General features: G+C 38.0%; 1 pseudogene; it reads right to left on the bottom strand.

The window, feature by feature from the left end:
• Window positions 1-15,302: 15,302 nt before the first annotated feature.
• LOC120126817 lies at window positions 15,303-19,512 on the bottom strand (annotated as a pseudogene).
• Window positions 19,513-20,534: the final 1,022 nt, after the last annotated feature.

The following is a 20,534-nucleotide window of genomic DNA, read 5'->3' as shown; positions in this document are numbered from 1 at the left end:
TTCACCTGGTTTTATGACCCCGCCACCACCACCGTCACAGATGACCCCTCCTGGAGGCTATTATGGGTTTATGTTTACAGATTCGACTTGGGGTTCATATACTGGATATTTGGCGGGTTCAGCCTCATCACCCATGGCCGCAGCACAGACACCTCTTGTATAGTTTTCACACTCAGCGATGTCTAGGTTTTCCCAGTTTTCGCAAGCCGGTGTGATAGTCAGTCATACACCTCCAGGGTCCTTACTCTATGGAGGTGCTTCATCGTCATCAGCTCTTCATCAACCTAATGTACCTGCTCAGGATGACGACGACGACGATGACGACGGCAACGACGATGATGATGACAGCAAGGATTCAGAACCAGTGATACGAAGAAATCCTCCTCGAGACCGACAACCACCGCCTTGCAGAACACATTCGCGACGCATGCATCGATAGATTTTTTTTATTATATTTTTATTTACTTTATTTTGTTTAATTGTAATTTTTTATTATTTCTCATTTAATACTTACTTTATTTTGTTAAATTTGTTGGATATTTTTAATATATTTCAGTTAATTTTGTTTATTACCATTTAATATCAGTTGTTGTAATTTGGTTATCATTTATCATTTAATTCTTATTGTAAGTTTGTTGTATTTAAATACCAAATTGTTATTAGTTTGATAAAATTTAATGATTGTGTTCGTTTTTTTAATCTTCATCAGCGATTATCGAATGACATTAACTTGAAGTAAATGCAAATTAAAATACAAGAATTATTATTTGATAAACAAATACATCATTTCCTCATCAATTGTTACTTGATGACAACAGAAGTGGACATGTTTTTCTAGTGTGTCCTGGGTTTCTACAATGGCCACATCTTCTGTCTTATCTAGATCTTTCTCGAATATCCATGTCGCAATGAATTCGATTGGATTTTGGACGACCACGCACCCTCAATAAATTCAGATTTGGTACAATCGGAAGCCAATATTGAACCTCATCAGGGTCTTTGTCATTACCTATGGGGGGAAACTCAAATTCGTATACCTTAAAAACTTCAGATAGTAGGTATACGAGATCCACAAAATGGTTATAGTCTTGACGTGTATGCGAGCAAGCTGCTATCACATGAGAGCATGGATACTTCAGAGCTTAAAAAAACCCGCAGTCGCACGTTCTGTCCCTTAGATTTACTCTTAACGACACAACTTCAATCCCTTGAAGAGGTCGCGACAACTCTGTGACACGAAACATTTCATGCCTTCTAGAGAAGCTTGTTACAGACATTCCATTTGATGCATCAATTTTTTTCTGTAGATCTGCAACTAATCTAGGGTGATAGACATGACCGCCTTGCATCCAGGTTTGAGCTTGTCCCCCGAGCTTCTCAAAAAGCACCCCCAAACAAAAATATATAGTTTTTACCAAAGCCGCTACAGGTAAGTGACGTGCACCCTTTAAGGTTGAATTGATTGCCTCAGCCAAGTTGGTCATCATGTGTCCATATCGATATCCACCATCATATGCGTTCGTCCACATTTCTTTATCGATGAGGCTGATGTAATAGTATCCTTCCTCGTTCTTCGCCCGCAAATCTTGAAGCATTGATTCAAACGTTCGAGGAAGTAGTTCGTAACCTGATCAAAAAAAGTATAACTTACTAACTTGCTTTCTTTGCAAAATTAAAATGATCAAAAAAATGTATAACTTACTAACTTTCTTTCACTTACCCATGTGCACAATTAATTGACGCTCATCATTCTTCTTGTACATTCCATGATAGTTCGCAGCAATGTGTCGGAGATAATACCTATGTTGGACAAAGGGTGGTTGACACATTGCACCCAAAGACTCCATTGCTGCTTTGATCCCAGCTCCGCGATCTGAAATGACACATATTTTTTCCCTCATGATAACATGTGCACGTAAATTTCAGAGGAAAAAAGCCCAAGAATCTGTATCTTCTCCTTCGACAAGAGCAAAAGCAACTGGAAGAATGTTGCGATTTCTATCTTGGAAAACTGCCAATAATAAAACTTGCTTGTATTTTCCATACAAGAAAGTCCCGTCGATCTGGACCACAGGCTTGCAGTATTTGGCAGCATTAACGCACTATGGGTAACTCAAAAAAACTCGGTAGAATTGGCATATATCGCGAAGAACTCGATCATTATAGTATGCATAGGAGGTTTCGAAGTCCACAATTGTTCCAGGATTCAACGTCCGCACCAGCCTAAACCAACCAGGAAGTTCGTTGTAAGATGCATCCCATTCGCCATGAAGTTTGACAATGGCATTTTGTTTTGCCAACCAAGCTTTTTTATAGGAGACGGTGTACCCATACTGCGATTGTATAGCTGAAATCAACACTGCAACAACTATATGAGAGCTTGCTTTTACCATGAGCATGATGGCTTGACATATCACTTCAGAGTCCAAGTTGGGATGATCTTGGTTGACCCCTCCAGCACAACATGTGTGAAGACCATTGTATATTGTTAGTTCCCATATGTTGTTTTTCCTCTTCATTTTCGATACACGAACCATCCAATTGCATCCGTTTTCGCGTTGGGCACAATAGCATACATATTTTTCGGTCGTCGATCGGTTGACTCTGGACTGAACAGAATTACGGATATTATAATTTTTGATAGCCATCATCGCTTCTTCTTTTCTTGAAAAATCCATTCCTAAAGATAACTCACCATTATTTATTGATGACTAATATCCATAGTCACCGAGATGAGGCATATCCGTAAATTCTGGCCCGTACATTGCACCATAATCAGCTTCATACATGTGTGCAGGAGGGTCAGTTTGTGCCACATTTCCTGGAACTTCATCATCATCGGAGTTGAATTGCGGTGATTCTGGGTGAATGAATAGTCCAGCCTCAGCACCATCCGCACCAGGCTCACGAAGCGGTTCTTCTGGTGGAGATGATGGTTCCTCCATGCTCTCCACATTTAGGTCGAAGAACCTACTACTTGCACGCCTTCACCTTGAACTGGAAGGCATATCGAAATTAAGATCGAAAAAGCTCGCAATCGAATGCCTCCCCCTGGAGCTTGAAGCCATCGTGTCAAATGGAAACTGTACAGATGGTTGCGTCGATGGCATCTCCATATGGTCAAAGAAATTTGCAGATGAATACCTTCCCCTTGAACTGGATGCGGTGTTGCCATACGGATTGTTCGTGGACCCACCTCGGTACATATCGTAAGGAGTTTCGGATGAATGTCTCCCCATTATAGCATTAAAATCATTACACATTACTATAGTCGGGCTGTCAACTTGATCAACTTGTTCAGCCAGTCCATAGTGTGAGCTTAAAGATTGACCCCGAACAGCACGCACTTGAACAAAATGTGCATACATCTCAATAGCGGCGTCTGAATAATTACTTTGAGCTTCAACCATCATTTGAACATCATCATTGTTCGAAAGTTTGAACGCTGTATAAGTTAATGGCAACAATGATGTTGAAAATCTGTACTGCAACGATGACATTCTTCTATTACTTCCAACATGAATCTTCCTCGAAATCTTCGTTATCAGCTCCTCAAGAGTTATGTTTCGCTTGAATGATATTTTAACACGCTTATTTGATACGAAAACAACGCCAGTTTCATCTTCTCGAATTTCACCATCATAATAAACAATAACTGAAAGTCGCGTCATTCTTTGAGTTTAAAAGTGCGACAATATTATATATGCAAAAAAAAATAACTTAAACAAACCTGATTAAATAAATTATATATGAACGAAAATATAACACAAATTTTTTTTTACACATCAACGTAAATAATTTAAATAATATAATTTTATATTATTACCTGCACCGCAAAACTATTTCGACGTATGCTCTCGCTTTTCAATTTTACAAACATAAAAAATAATTAAAAATAATTAGTATAATATTTTTTTCAAATAATGATAATAAACAATAAGTATAATTAAAAAATTATAACAAAATTACCTTATAACGAAAAATCGCACGAACTTCTAAATTAAATATAAGAAGATTGTCAGAATTATTACTCGTTGACGGAATTGTTGTATTAATTTATAAGAGATGAGAGATGAGAGGATATGTGAGGAGAGATGCGAGAACTGGTATTTATAAACATATAAGGCGCGGTACCTGCACCGCGTTATATGTAATTATTATATAGCGCGCGGATCAGGGACCGCGTTAAATATAATTTTGGTACGGCGTATAGCGCGCCCCCTGATCCGAGCTATACCCCTACGTGGCGTATAGCGCGGAGCAGGAGACGCGCTATACCCCACGTGTAACACAGCCAACATATAGCGCGGTACAGGAGGCGCGATATACTCTACGTGGCGCCAAATCAACATATAACGCGATACAAAGGACGCGCTTTACTACTACAGGTGTTAGATCGAAAAATATAATCTGACATGTATTAGATTGATATATATACCGATAACCGGTGATTTATCGAGAAAATAGCCATCTTAGGATCAATTTAGTTGAATTTTATTTTATGATTTTGACCTCGTGTTTATCCATTAAAAAGATAGTTTTGTAATTATTTAAGGTCGATTCTTTCTATATTTAAGAAAAAAAAGGATTTGATTTAAAATTCAAATATATTTTAATTATTAATGAATTTTATTTACGTATGATATTAATTGATTATGATTATAATCTTATAAATTCGTGTTAATAATTAAGAATTGAGGATAACATTGACATGCAGTTGACAAATAATTTGGTATATCATTAAAAGGCATGATTATCAAAGTGCTTCCATTAATAACAAGATAAAAAGGTATGGCAGGCTGTTGGGGGAAAGTCTCACAATATCTTAATATACAGTTAAAAGAAAAAAATATTATCGGTTTTTTTTTATTATTTTTTAATAAAATTAATAAAAATTTATCAAAAATATTATTATTTTTACCGAAAATATTATTATTAGACGTTTTACCGGATTTAATAATATATATGGTAAAAAATAATATTTTATGTAACGCTTTATCATATATATATTATCAAACTCGATAAAGCGCCCAATAATATTTCTGATAGATATAATAATATATTTTATGTAACACAATTGGGTTATTGGTTGATGACACAGCCCAAAAGATTCAAGGGAAAAGAAAATGACAAATTTGCCATTTATTAATAGGCTCAAGTCTGGAGAGTTCTTAACTTGCATTGTTAACAGGTCTAGAAAGTGTTGAGGTACAATAGAGCATTAACTAAAGAGAAAATCGCCTCAGTGACCAAAAAAAAGTTATAATATACGATTTTAACCAACTTTTTTTGGATTTGCCAAAATGACCAACAAAATCGCAACGCGAAATAAAAATCGCAACGCGATCCCCAGAATCGCAAATCAGTTTCCAGAATCGCAAATCAGTTTCCAAAATCGCAACGCGATTCTTGAAAATCGCGATGCGATAGTACAAATTCGCATTGCGATTTTCCATAATCGCAACGCGAATATGAAAATCGCAACGCGAACACATAAATCGCAACGCGTATCCGTAAATCGCAACGTGTATCCGTAAATCGCAACGCGTATGGGTAAATCGCAATGCGTATCCGTATATCGCAACGCGTATCCGTAAATCGCAACGATAATACATAAAATCGCAACGCGTATCCGTAAATCGCAACGCGATATTTAAAGCGCCATTATAATCGCTACGCGTATTTTATTTTCAAATTACAAAAAGAATATTAAGACAAAATCCCGTAATCGCAACTCATAACCTAAAACCTAAAATCACAACTCAGTCCCATCTCCATCTCTCACTCTCTACGGCGAAGAAATCCGTCCCCATCTCCGAAGATTTCCGTCCCCATCTCCGGCGAAATCCCTCACAACCATTCACGGTCAGAAATCCCTCACAATATTCAGAAATGGAAAATCAACCTCCGAGGGTTAGTTTTTTTAATTATTTTTATTTTGAAATGTTTGCATTATTGTAGGTTTTTCATATTGAAACTGATGATAAGTTTACTGGTCATTTCAATAATAGATTAACCATTTCACTTAGATTTCATTTCGCGTTACGATTCTGTCGTTGCGATTTTCATTTCGCGTTGCTATTCTCTCGTTGCGATTTTCAAGTTAGTATTTGTCTTTGTCTTTGTTCTGTCTTTTGGTTGAAGTAATGCAATCCATTCAAGTTTCAATTTGCAGAAGAGTCGCAACGAGATAAATGAAAATCGCAACGAGAGAATGACTGTCGCAACGAGAGAATCGCAACGCGAAATGAAAATCGCAACGAGAGAATCGCAACGCGAAACCAAAATCGCATTGCGATTTTCATTTCGCGTTGCGATTCTCTCGTTGCGATTTTCATTTCGCGTTGCGATTCTCTCGTTGCGATTGTCATCTCGCGTTGCGATTCTCTCGTTGCGATTTTCATTTCAACCAAAAGACAAAACAGTGTTGCAAATTTTAGTTTCAAGAATAAACTACTACTTTTTATGTTTATTGTTTTTGGTATATCTTCACAGTGTAGTTTTTGGTATATCTAACTTGGTATGTTTATTGTTTTTGTAGAAATTTTTTTCGGCTCAATTGACCTTGAGAAATAAAGTCAGCCTGGCCACTACAATTGCAAAGAAGCTTTCACCTGCTCAAAGACAATTGTTTGAGGAAACCTGCTTCGGGCCATGGCTGAGAGTACAGCATCCGGGTGGAGATGCTAATTTGACCCATTTGTGGCTTCAGACCATGACATCAAATCTACCCGACAGTATACAACGTGGTGAGGAAGAGATATGGTTTCATTTTCCACCAGCGTATACTTGCTTTGGGCGGAAGGAGTTCTGCTTAATCACTGGTCTACGATTCGGACACGATGATGTAGGCCGGTACACTCGTCATATCGCCCGCCCATCATGGTTATCCCGGGTTTTTCCGGATGAGTCAATGGAGAAGCCGAACCTACATGTCGACGACCTGAAGAAATTATTTAATAAGAAAGCTGGTTTCACTCGGATGGAAGACGTCGATGTTGTCCGAGTATGCCTTCTACTACTTGTGTATGCCGGCTTTTTAGGCAGAGAGGCCAGACAACCTATTCATCGGGAGCTAATAATATTGGTAGAGGACCTGAATGCATGGAATCTGTTTCCGTGGGGTTCGTATATATGGAAAGCTACCTGGACTAAGTTGTCGTCTGCCTTTGATGACCGCAAAAGTTTGCGGGGCGATGGGTCCAAATACACTTTGTCAGGCTTTGTTTGGGCCTTTAAGGTAAGAATTTCTATATAATGTTTCTAAAATTATAATTAATTATTTAACAATTACTAATTTTGTTATTATATTGTTTGTAGATTTGGATATTCGAGGCTTTCCCCAGCATGCGTACATATGCAATAAAAACGTCAAATGATATTCCCAGGGCTATTTCCTGGAAGAGGAAAACTCTGTTGGATTGGGAAGACTTAATACCATATGCCACAATAAATAATGTAAGTTAACACAAATACTTTCATATAATATATAAACAAGTTATTAATAGTAGACGTTTAACTTTGTTTGAGTTTTTATATTTTAGGAGGCCAACATTCCATTACAAAGACTGACACCCACGGAGGAAGAGCTTGCCACTGATTGGTGGCAAGCTAGTCAGAATTTTTTTGATGGCACGGATGATGAGCAGCATCCACTTCCTCCAATTCGAGAGCCATCACCTCACCTAGAGCCATCACCCGATCGACCCGACTATACATCTCTAGAACGAGAGCCATCACCTATCCCGTCATATCATCGAGCCTCTTCTCCACCATCACCTCATGATAGGCGACCGGCAAAGATGCCACGACTCCTATCTCCCTGTTCTCCACCTCCACCTCAATGGGATGAGTCAAGGGAGTTACGTGATGAGGTCAATGCCTTGCGTGAGGAGATCGGTACTCTACGCGATAACGATGGTGCATGGCGTGTGGAGGTGTCAACTTTACGTGGTGAGGTTGCCGCTCTACGTGAGATGATAGTATCGTTGCAGAATGAGGTTCATACTCTACGCAACGAGGTAAGTTTAAGATTTTCCATATTTAACTTAATGATAAATTTACTCGTAATTTCACTTAGATTAGCCATTTCACTTAGATTGCTTAGTAAATTTATTCGGTTGCTGCCAATTCTGCTAAACTGTGTATTCTTTAACACTGTGAAATAGTATTTGTCTTGTTTTGTCTTTTGGTTGAAAGTAAATTTGTTCGGTTGCTGCCAATTCTGCTAAACTGTATATTCTTTAACACTGTGAAATATATTTGTCTTTGTTTTGTCTTTTGGTTGAAAGTAAATTTGTTCGGTTGCTGCCAATTCTGCTAAACTGTGTATTCTTTAACACTGTGAAATAGTATTTGTCTTTGTTTTGTCTTTTGGTTGAAAGTAAATTTGTTCGGTTGCTGCCAATTCTGCTAAACTGTGTATTCTTTAACACTGTGAAATATATTTGTCTTTGTTTTGTCTTTTGGTTGAAAGTAAATTTGTTCGGTTGCTGCCAATTCTGCTAAACTGTGTATTCTTTAACATTGTGAAATAGTATTTGTCTTTGTTTTGTCTTTTGGTTGAAAGTAAATTTATCCATTCAAGTTTCAATTTGCAGAAGAAGAAATAGTTTACTTTCGCAACACGAAACTTAAAATCGCAACGCGAAACCAAAATCGCAACGCGAAATGAAAATCGCAACGACAGAATCGCAACGCGAAACCAAAATCGCAACGACAAGATCGCAACGCGAAACCAAAATCGCATTGCGATTTTCATTTCGCGTTGCGATTCTTTCGTTGCGATTTTCATTTCGCATTGCGATTCTATCGTTGCGATTTTCATTTCGCGTTGCGATTTTGGTTTCGCGTTGCGATTTTAAGTTTCGTGTTGCGAAAGTAAACTATTTCTTCTTCTGCAAATTGAAACTTGAATGGATTGCATTACTTCAACCAATAGACAAAACAAAGACAAATACTAACTTCAGGGTATTAGTTTGAAACATATTTTTCTTTGTTATCTGATGCATTTTGTGAACTATGATAGAATAATGACTTGGGTGAATACAATGCAAGTTTGAAACATATTTGTCTTTGTTTTCACTGTTTAAATATCATGTCTGTTTATTTACTGATTTTTGTATTTAATTATTTAGCGGCCCGATAGAGTGGATGCTTTACGTCGGGTTATGCTTGCACGACGGAGTTCACGCATCAGACAGCGTGCACGTGCTATTAAGTCTCCGTACACCCCAATAGTGCGAAGACACCGCAAGAAGAAGCCCGACTCGCCTGTCATCCCTCAAGAGTCCACTCCTATCGTTGAAGAGGCCCCCCATATCATTCCTCGAGAGTCCCCTCCCACCGTTCAAGAGGCCACTGTCATCATTGAAGAGGTCCCTCCCACCATTCAAGAGCCCGATTCACATGGCGTCATATGTAGGCTTCTTGAGAAACCCTCTGTCGTGCCGGACATGATGGATTCAAGTTGGCTCTCGTATGAGTTACCGGCCAGTACCATACCGGTATCTGAAGAGGAGAGGGAACAACTACCGGACACAATTTTGGATAACACCCTTTGGGCTAAGACCGCAGTTGATTTTTATCTACATGAGCGGAGCAAGGGGTGTTTCACTGACATATGCAAGCTCACCGATGATATCTTTTTGTTGCTTGAACGGCCTTGGTGGGGCGTATTATTAGGGGTCGAAGACAATGGCTATTTCGATGGGGGGGTAAGTCTTATATTTTCTTATATTTCAATTTGATTAATTTTTTTTTAAATTTATGTAAGTCACTAATATATGTCTTTTTTTGTAAAACAGCATATCGATGCGTGGGTGACACGTCTTCTAATAATAAGAAAACTTAAGAAAAATAAAAATATACGATATACAATAATGCCGACGTCTTTTCACGCCGTTCACTTGAAGAATGCACGAGATGAATCATTTGATTTGGGCAATGGACAAGCTAAACTTTATCCTGCATGGTGGGAGGTCGATAAGGTTAGTATTTATTTTAGATTGAGTTTAAAGGTTTTATGAAATAAGTGCGCAAATGAATGAATTATTACTTATGATTGCAGGTGTTTATCCCTGTTTTGGAACGTAAACATTGGATTCTCGTCGAGCTTCAGCTCCCATCCCTTAAGACAATAGTGTATGACAGCATGATAAATTACATATCATTGGCTGATTTAAGAGATGTTATTAAGGGATGGAGCTCTCATTTGGCTAAATTCTTGGATGCGATCAATTATTGGACTCGTTCTGGAAACAAGAAGCCAAAGAAGCTCAATATTACAGTTATTAGAGACGAGACCGCGCCACAACAAACGAGCGGAGCCAGAGGAGATTGTGGTCCTCTCGTATGCTTGGCGTTGGAGCGTTTGACGACGGGAAGCATCAAGTATCTACCTCCCACCGATAGAGATAAAGCTGCAGTAGGCTTGTGGTTTCGGCATTATATGGCTAAATCGATATATACGAGACGCTGCCTACCTGCATCCGCGTTATAAAAATGTCCATAAACAATTGGTAAGTTTATATACTTATAAATGAAAATGTTTGGTTAATTAACTAGAATTCAATAATTTGCGTAGAAAGTGTTGTTTGAACAAATGTTTGGTTTCTGCAGGTTAATCTCAGAAGTGAACTGCGTGAAAATGATGTCGAGCTGCAAAAGTTGATTCAATAGTTTAATTGATTGTTTTTTGATTGTTTAATTGATTTGTAAAAGTTGATTCAATAGTAGATGATCGGAAATAAGAATTATTGCTTATTTTTTGATTGTTTAATTGATTTGTAAAAGATGATTTGTAAAAGTTGATTTGTGTAATTGATGCGAACATAATTCTTATTTGTGCTTGTTTAATTGATTGAAATGTAATGGTTGATTTTGTTGATTTCAATCTGCATTATGTTGAAGGCAAAAATGACTATCGCAATGCGAAATGAAAATCGCAATGCGAAATGAAAATCGCAACGAGAGAATCGCAATGCGAAATGAAAATCGCAATGCGGAAATGAAAATCGCAATGCGTTTATAATTTCGCATTGCGATTATCTCGTTGCGATTTTCATTTCGCATTGCGATTTTCATTTCGCATTGCGATTCTTTCGTTGCGATTTTCATTTCGCATTGCGATTTTCATTTCGCATTGCGATTTTCATTTCGCATTGCGATTTTCATTTCGCATTGCGATTTTCATTTCGCATTGCGATTTTAATTTTGCATTGCGATTATGTCGTTGCGATTTTCATTTCGCATTGCGATTTTCATTTCGCATTGCGATTCTCTCGTTGCGATTTTCATTTCCGCATTGCGATTTTCATGTTGGGATTTTCATTTCGCGTTGCGATTGTATTTTCCGTGTTGCGATAGTCAAATGCATGCCTAATAGTGATAACAACTGAATAACAAGAGTTGGTTAAGTCAAAATGGTTGGCCTGAGTCATTAATTCAACTGAAAATGTTAAAAGTTCACACATAAAATCCACATAATACAACGTTTGCATTTAAAAATCACCTAAGTTAACAGTCTCAAAAGGTGAAGCCAATCGTGATTGGGATTTTAAAGATGATTGCCTTTTGCTTGACACCATATGAGCTTTGGATTTTGATGAGGATCCATATTTTGGTAGAGGAAAAGATGATTTTGATGGCACTGGTGATCCACATGTCAACCTTGTATGACCACTTTCCTTGCACCGACTACATGTCGATCTCTTCTTCTCTTCACCCTTAGACGGTATACGATCGTGACTTTTTGGTCGGCCAGGTAGCCTTCTGTCCATGGCTGGTGGCAAAACTGTTTGTAAGTCATCTGGTATGTCCCACTCAGAAGGATGTGGAATAGGGTAGACAATCTCGGCATAAGTCTGTCGATAAACTTCTGTAGTGTAGCAATCCATAGCGTATGCGCTTGAATCATCTTGGTTTAAATGAAGAGCAACTTTTATAACATGGCCACACGGATAACCAGATGTTTGCCATTTCATACAACTACACGTCTTTGCATTTAGATCGACTAGCCCATTTAAGTTATTATCCAGTACTTGAAACAAAGTGTTTGAACATGGTTCAACTCTCCATGACGTTGACTTCACAACACGTTTCGTTATCTTTTTTTCAGTCCATGGTGTAACACGATGTTCCAATGTTCCTGTAAATTTAAATAAACAATACTTAGTAAAATATATAAATATGATAAGTTACGAATTCAAAGAAATAATACCTGCATGGTTTCTTTTCTTGTAGTACCACTGTTGAATAGAGGCTCGAAAAAACTCCATTAACATAGTAATGGGTAATTTCCGGGAATGACGACTTAGAGCGTTGATTGATTCTGCACTATTAGACGTCATGAAACCATATCTTGCTCCAAGTTGATGTACTCTTGACCATCTTTCAAACCCGACATCTTCTAGTGTTTGAGCACACTGAGGCAAAACACGTCTTAAACAATTATATGCTTATTGAAATCCACTTCCCGATAAGCTTTACAGCCTTCCAGTATGTCCATTTGTGCTTTTTTATACCAGCAGACCTTGATTTTAGATTTCTATACAAATGAACACCACAAAGTCCATGAAAAGCATCTGGGAAACACCTTCTAACAGCGTTGTCAATTGAGTTTGCCCTATCGGATATGATTGTCAGATTGCTAATAGGACCTATGCAATCCCTAAGATGCCCCATAAACCATGTCCATGAATCAGAGGTTTCAGATTTGCCAACCCCGTAAGCTATTGGCAATATCCCATTGTTAGCATCCATGGCTACTGCTAATAAGTTTACTCCAAGGTATCGACCTTTCAAATGTGCTCCGTCAACTATAATAACTGGGCGCATGCAAGTAATAAACGAACGAATCTACAAAATAATATACACAAGAAATATAATCATTTAAATGTGAAATGCATGTAACTAACAAAAATGAGTCAACAAAATTATATTGATTTACTAACCGTAGCACCAATGGCGATAAACAGCAACTCAAAGCGTCCATCTCTATCTGTTTTGATATGAGTTACCGACCCAGGATTTTTCAGCTTTAAATTGTGACAATAAGCCGGCAGTTGGGCAAACGATGCTTCTGGCGACCCCCTCAACAATTCCAAGGCATAACATTTGGCTCTCCAAGCTTGAGAATATGATATACTAATCTTGAACCGAGCATTCATGTCAGTCATAATTTCATGTCCCCGATATACCCTGCCATTCAAAAACATTAACTCAGCCAGAAAACCACCCAACACCTTTTTGTTTGCCTGTCTATGGTGAGGAAAAACTTGGGTTCTTGAACATGTATGTTTATCAATAAAAGTCCTAACTTGAAACATTTTGCAATCTTTTATTCTCTTTGCAATCATACGCCACGTACAGTTTTTGTCAATCATACACCTTGTTTCGAAACGATCTTTGCTTGATTTGTTAACTTTTAGTTGATAGCCATCTTCCACACATTTCGTATATAAAGCTATCTTCAAGTCTTCCTTTGTATCAAAACAATCATCTTTCTTGATACGAATAACTTTTGTGTAATAATCAACTGCTTTCTTTATCAACTCTTCTTCCGGTATCTGAAGTAATTCTGGCATATTCCAGTTATACGCCCGTGGCATTTTCTTTTCTTCGGGGACTTTTCTTCTTCTTTTTCTTCTTCAGGATTATATGAATTACAGAATGGATGTTCAACATGTTCATTCACAGTCGTAACTTCCTCCTCATTATCATCAACATTACATTCTTCGGCAACGGCTGTTTCATCATCAAAATTCGGGTATTGACCAATATCAATATCATTACACGCATGGTCTGTTTCTTCTTCTGAAACATCATCAAAATCCGTGTATTGACCAATATCAAAGTCCGGATATTGACCAAGACCAAATTTCGAATACTGACTAGTACTCACAATTTTTTCTGTTGGCTCATCATCGTCTAACTGGTCAATACGAAAACCGGAATTTGGTGCTGAAAGTTGATTGGGATTTGGATTAGAGAAAGGTTGTGGGTTTTGAGAAAAACTTAGTTGATTACTACCCGCTACTGACCCAACAATACTACTTCTAGGTTTAACAACATACAATGTAACATCATCTTGTGAAACACTAATGTAAACAATGAATCGTTCAACATCTTCATTGTCGGTTAACAAATAAACTTTACCATTTCTCTGATAAGATAGCCTAAATCCACTTAGGGGCTCTAAATTCAATTTATTTGAAACACGTAGCATTAGAGTTTCATAAGTTAACTTTTGTAAAGACAATTTTAGTTGAAGATTCATGGGTAAAGGCATATATTGTAAAACACCATGAACATTATCCCATGACCCTCCAAAACACAAATCTATCCAAACATGATCAACATTAGATGATTTCATGGTTGTAAATTAATTTACTAAACAGACGAGCTGCGAAACTAAAACCTGTTGCCGGATTGGGAAGGATGTCGTTGGATATAAGAACGGATGTCGCCGGAGAGAGTGATAGATGGAGATGGAATGAGTTGCGATTTAGGGATTTAGTTTATGATTTCAGTGTTATATACCCAAAATTTAAGTGTTGTGATTTACAGATTCTCGTTGCGATTTACGGATTATCGTTGCGATTTACAGATTCTCGTTGCGATTTACGGATTATCGTTGCGATTTACGGATACGCGTTGCGATTTACGGATTATCGTTGCGATTTACGGATACGCGTTGCGATTTACGGATACGCATTGCGATTTACGGATACGCGTTGCGATTTACGGATACACGTTGCAGTTTACGGATACGCGTTGCGATTTACGAATACGCGTTGCGATATACGGATACGCATTGCGATTTACCCATACGCGTTGCGATTTACGGATACACGTTGCGATTTACGGATACGCGTTGCGATTTATGTGTTCGCGTTGCGATTTTCATATTCGCGTTGCGATTATGGAAAATCGCAATGCGAATTTGTACTATCGCATCGCGATTTTCAAGAATCGCGTTGCGATTTTGGAAACTGATTTGCGATTCTGGGGATCGCGTTGCGATTTTTATTTCGCGTTGCGATTTTGTTGGTCATTTTGGCAAATCCAAAAAAAGTTGGTTAAAATCGTATATTATAACTTTTTTTTGGTCACTGAGGCGATTCTCTCTTAACTAAAATAAGTAAATGTCACTAAAAAAATAAAAGATTTATTAATTTAATAATAAATCAATCGTTAAATCCTACGTTGCTTACTAGGAGGAAAAAAAGGCATCATAAACGACAATCTCAAGCCGAGGAGTTTACTAGTGGTTCATCATCAAAATCACAAGCAGCATTAATTTACAAAGCACTTGGAAACTTCAATACCCTTGGTTTCTCAAGCTCTATATATAACGAATTTGGTATGAACTTCACATAGGCATTACGGTGTGTGTGTTGAGGATCGGTCTGGATTTCGTCAGCCAGTTCTAAGGACAGCATGTCAGCACGACTATCGTGTCCTCCGGCGAATATATAAACCCGGAAAGCCAATTGGAAAGCCCTCCATAGCATTTTAACGCACCCCTTCTTTTGTGCTTCAGCTTTGGTTTTGGACCCTTCATGTCCTTTCAACTTTACTTCTCTTCTCTCCTGATTTTACATACCGAAAAAGCAGACAAAAAATCTGGTTTTAATATGCCAGAAGAATAATGACAAGCTTCAAAAATGATTAAGATTGGGAATGGAGCTCACCTTCATTGCCAACTCCATACAGTTGGAGGAAACATCAACCATTGCTTCTTTGATTCGTACCAGAATTTGGAAGTCGAATTCAATGTTGTGGCTCATAAGGTTCTTGGATTCTTCTTCTCTGGTTTGCTCCAAGGCATATGTTTCCCCTTTAATCTGCACATATTTATATGCATTTTGGTTTGTTATGAAGAAATGCCTTCGAAGATAATGATTTAAATGGTTTGGGCAAAATCGTACCTTGTTGAAGTAATGGTCAACCTTGTCAAGAAGCTCAGCCAAAGGAAGCTCAAACTTCCAGTTTTGTAGCACAGCGATCATTGATTCTAACTTCGAGTAAAGGGCCGATGCTGTCCTTATTGCTTCCAACTTTTTTGTGGGAAACCCTTCAAACCTTGCTAGAACCTGCAATCAGAAACATTTTGGGGTTGAACAACGATTAATGAAATAATTGAATCATCAGCATAGCGAAATAAAGGTCGATAAACGAGCTCAAATAACCTGAGTTTCATCTGTCAAGTTTTCTGGAATGGATTCCGCATGTTTGTGGAACTTGAGGAGCTTAGTCATGTCATTTGTACTGAATGTTCTGACAGCAGTTTTGAGCTCTGTGATTGATTTTGCATATTTCTCGACATCTTCTTAGATCTGTTGGAAGTAAGCTGATCTGAAACCAAAATCAAAGTAAGAATATGATTAATTACTTATATTACTGAATCCCTTTTGTTCTTTCACTGGAAATAAGTTTCAGGTGCCAAGTTCACCTCTTTGTCATCTCTGCTAATGCATCAGACATCCCTTGTTTCCCACAAGGGACGCTTGCAATGACAATCTTTTTTTCACTAGATGATTTGCATTGCATGGGACATCCTTCTACTTTGCCTCTAAGAACCCGATATAGGTTACCCATATGACTTGATCTCTTCAGTTTAGTATTTGCTTTCTTGGGGCCCAAGGATTTTGTGGCACCAGGGGGAGGTGGTGGCATTGTGGATGCTGTTCCATGAGGAGTAATTGGTGGTGGCATTGTGGATGCTGTTCCTGGAGGAGGAGAAGGAGGTTGCATTGTGGATACTGTTCCAGGAGGTGGTGGTGGCATTAACAATGTTGTTCCAGGAGGAGGTGGTGGTGGCATTAACGATGCTGTTCCAGAAGGAGGAGGTGGTGGCATTAACGATACTGTTCCAGGAGGAGGAAGTGGCGGAAATATTCGGTGCTGTTCCAGGAGGAGGTGGTGACATTGTTGATGCTGTTCCAGGAGGAGGAGGTGGTGGTGGTGGAACTGGAAGTGGTGCTCCATTAGTTCTACTTTTGAACTCAATGGGACTGGAGGTGGTGACGGAAGGGGTGCTCCTGTAGCCACTACATTAGTCTTCAATGAGGTCAAAGGTGGAGGTGACCGTGGAAGCGGCGATGGTATTCCAGCTGCTGCTATATTTGTCAGCATTGAAAATGGTAAAGGAAAATGTGACTCTGTCGCTACCGGTGTTGCTTGTGCAGCTTCTATATTTGGTTGCGACGTTAGGGGTGGGGGCAATGGTGGTCTTCCTGATACTACATTTGGCTGCAACAATGGTGGTGCCGGCGCTCTTCCTGAGATTGCATTTGGAGGCAACAACGATGGTGCTGGTGGTCCTCCTGATACTGCATTTGGCTGCAAATATGGTGGTGCTAAGGATCTTATATCTACAATATCTTTTGACAGCTTTGATGGCTGGGTAGGCGGTAAAACTTCAGCCGGGGTCCTGCTGGTGGTCGTGGACGTGATTTTATGTCTGTGTCCAAATCTATTGATATCTTTGGTCGCTTTGATGGTGGGGTAGGCAATGAAGTTTCAGCTGCTGCTGATGTTGGTGGTGGTGAAGCTGATGGTGGTCGCAGTGGTGATGCTGCTGCTGGTCGCAAAGGTGATGCTGCTGGTGATCGCAACGGTGAAGGCAATGGAGATGATGATGCCAATGGTGGTGGTGATGACTTTTCTGCTACTACTTTATCTTTCAACAATTTGGAAGGTTGCATCTCTGGTGGAGATGATGACAGTGCAATATTTGGTGAAAACTTAGTTTTATCACGACAAGCATTGTTTGAATTAGAAGGTGGAACCTCCGGTTTAGCATTTTGAGAGGTGGAATCTCTGGTTTTATCAACAATTGATGCTTTTCTCACTGGGGAATTGCGCTTTGCTTCTTTCTTTTGTTTCTTGAAGACAGCCTTCTTTTGGTTCAAAGAGCTGGGAACTTGGACTCGAACCTTTGGAAGCTTATCTAAAGCGGGCTGCTTATGTTTCACATCGATACGATTCAGTTTCCCCACGGCTTGGACCCTGAGAGGCAACAAAACAGATGATGAGGATTTCGGTGAACCATTTGTCGTCTCAGAAAGGAGTGAAGACGGTCTCACTGGAGAAGTGCAACTTAATCTGTTGTCCAAATAAGATTCCTTCAAGATCTTTCCGAATGATTTCGCCTTCAGACAGAACTCTTTGTTCTCACCGTCTTCATCAGCCATATCGAATCTCTCTCTTGCAATCTTAATCAATCCATTGAGTGTTTCCACAACAATTTTCAACTGCCAAAGACAATGTATGAACATAATTATTGCCAACATGTAAAAAAACATTGAGAAAATTTACTACATACCAAGTTTGTCGACACTTTTGCACTTCTCATTGTCATATATGTCATACTTATATTTGTCTATCCACTTATCGCTCATCTTGGACTTGTTTCCAAGGCCTTGGAATGCCTTGCAAAAGTATATCAGCACCTGTTGGAGGCATTTCATCAAACAGTTAGCATAGGACAACCAAAATACCTCATTTTTAACCAAATTCATGAAAAAAAAGGAATACCTTATCAAGAGGTAATATTTTCAACTCCGAAATACGGAAATTAGGTATGCTTTCTCGGTAGAACTTATGAAGATCTTTCATTGTCCCTATCAGCAACTGCAGCAAGACACATGAAACTCTTCAAACAAACATAGATGAGAGTAATTCGTCGGTCAAATTCTAAAGAAGATTGCAAACATTAACCTGATCCATTAAAACTGATATATTAGGAAGTAGTAGACCAAAGATGTCTCTGAAAGCTATGATCTTTTTCCTGAGCTCCATAATCGGAAGGAAGTTGCATGTTAATTGAGACGATGAACTTGCCTTCTTGGCGCCTTTCGCAATTTCCTTCCGTTTCTTGAGTGCCTTAAATACCTCAGGCTGAGGAGGTATTTGTCCCTACAGAAAAAGGAATGAATTGAATAAATAATTTCAAGGACTTAAATTAAAGTTACACCATTTTATCTAAGGTAGAACAAGACATTAGAATGAAGATTAATGGTTTTACTTCTTTTCTCACATTGTAAATGAAATAAATTTTAATTTATTTTTAACAAATTCGTTAAATGACAGAAAATGTATACAAAGAGAATAATTTTGAATCATATAAATATGGTCTCAAAGATAGGATCGTGATATTGTTAGGCCGGAACCAAGGTACATAAAGAGTGGGAAAGATCTTACTCGTATAAAAAAAATTAGTTTAAAAATATTTTAGATTCATATCAGTTTAAATTTAGTAAAATTAGATTATTGTCCTTTTCAATGTTTTAAATTAAATATTTATTATTTAAACTTAAAATAATTTATTTTTTAATATTTTATCCTAGCTAAAATGGCATTTTATATTGTCATTTTCACGAAACTAAATAAATAAGAAAAGAATGGCAGGAAAGAAAGAAATCCAAATAATTTTATCTGGAGAAGTTTGGTTGGTAATTTCCGACCAAACAACATCGGAGGGAAGCCGCAGAAAGTCGATGGCATGTTCAACAACAACTCCGACCAAAACAAAATCCGTCAAACTCTTTCAAAACGAAACACAACGAAAGGTTCATAAAAGTATTATCTATCTCCAAGGAGAAACAAAGGGATCACTGTTTCCAAGATTTTATGACAGAACAAAACCCAGTTTGCGGAACTATCTCTAGAACAGAGAAAGACCGCGAGGATAGAGAAGAACAAACGCAGGCTTATTTATGGAAACCAACTCCCAATGTTCAAACCCTAAGCATTGTTATATTCGTCTTGTGGTCGTGCTTTCTTATTACAATCCCATTGTTTAAATGTTCTAGGGCTTTGTTTGAAACCACTTAACAGAAATGACAGCGAATTTGAATCGGGTGGTGCCTGGTTTTCTGGTTTGAACAGACAATGGTTGCCGTAAGAGTAAAAGCAATGCCAACTTAGACAGCAAACCATGGTCGAACCCACATGATACAACACGAACAACAACTCATTTGTACAAGTGCCGTAGCTGCTTTATAACAACCTTGCATTCATTTTTTTAATATTTTTTTGGATATATATCTATTTATAATTGCAGTCTTGTTTTCCATAAAAAAAAAATAATTAAAATAGAATAAGGGTTGGCTTCTTTTAACTCAAGACAATTCTCTAGTCAAGAAGGAATTCTAACAAGTTGATAGAAAACTGAGTTTATATGACCAGAACAAAAGGCACAACTATTCTGTCTTAGATTTTCTTAAGAAGGACCGAATCAAACCAATTTTTTTAATGTCGAATTGCTTTGGTCAAATTGGGGTTTCAGTATCTCTAATATGTTTAAACTTTGGATTTAGTCAATGTATTTTAATTTATCATAATTTGATTCCCCTACTTTTATAAACTCGTTACTTAACCATCTCGGTTAAAATGCTGACATTGATTTTTTAATGGAAAGGGAAAAAATCACCTCCAATTCATTACGTTGACATGATTTTTTTTTTGTGTTGAAAGTTTTTTTTAATAAAAAGATTCCAACATTTCAAAATGGTCAGATAAAGTTC

The sequence above is a fragment of the Hibiscus syriacus genome, unplaced genomic scaffold, assembly GCF_006381635.1.
Source record: "Hibiscus syriacus cultivar Baekdansim isolate YM2019G1 unplaced genomic scaffold, ASM638163v2 tig00001478_pilon, whole genome shotgun sequence".
In the NCBI taxonomy this organism is placed as follows: Eukaryota; Viridiplantae; Streptophyta; class Magnoliopsida; order Malvales; family Malvaceae; genus Hibiscus; species Hibiscus syriacus.
The sequence above is the reverse complement of the archived record's forward strand: the minus strand, read 5'-3'. Positions and strand labels throughout refer to the sequence as shown.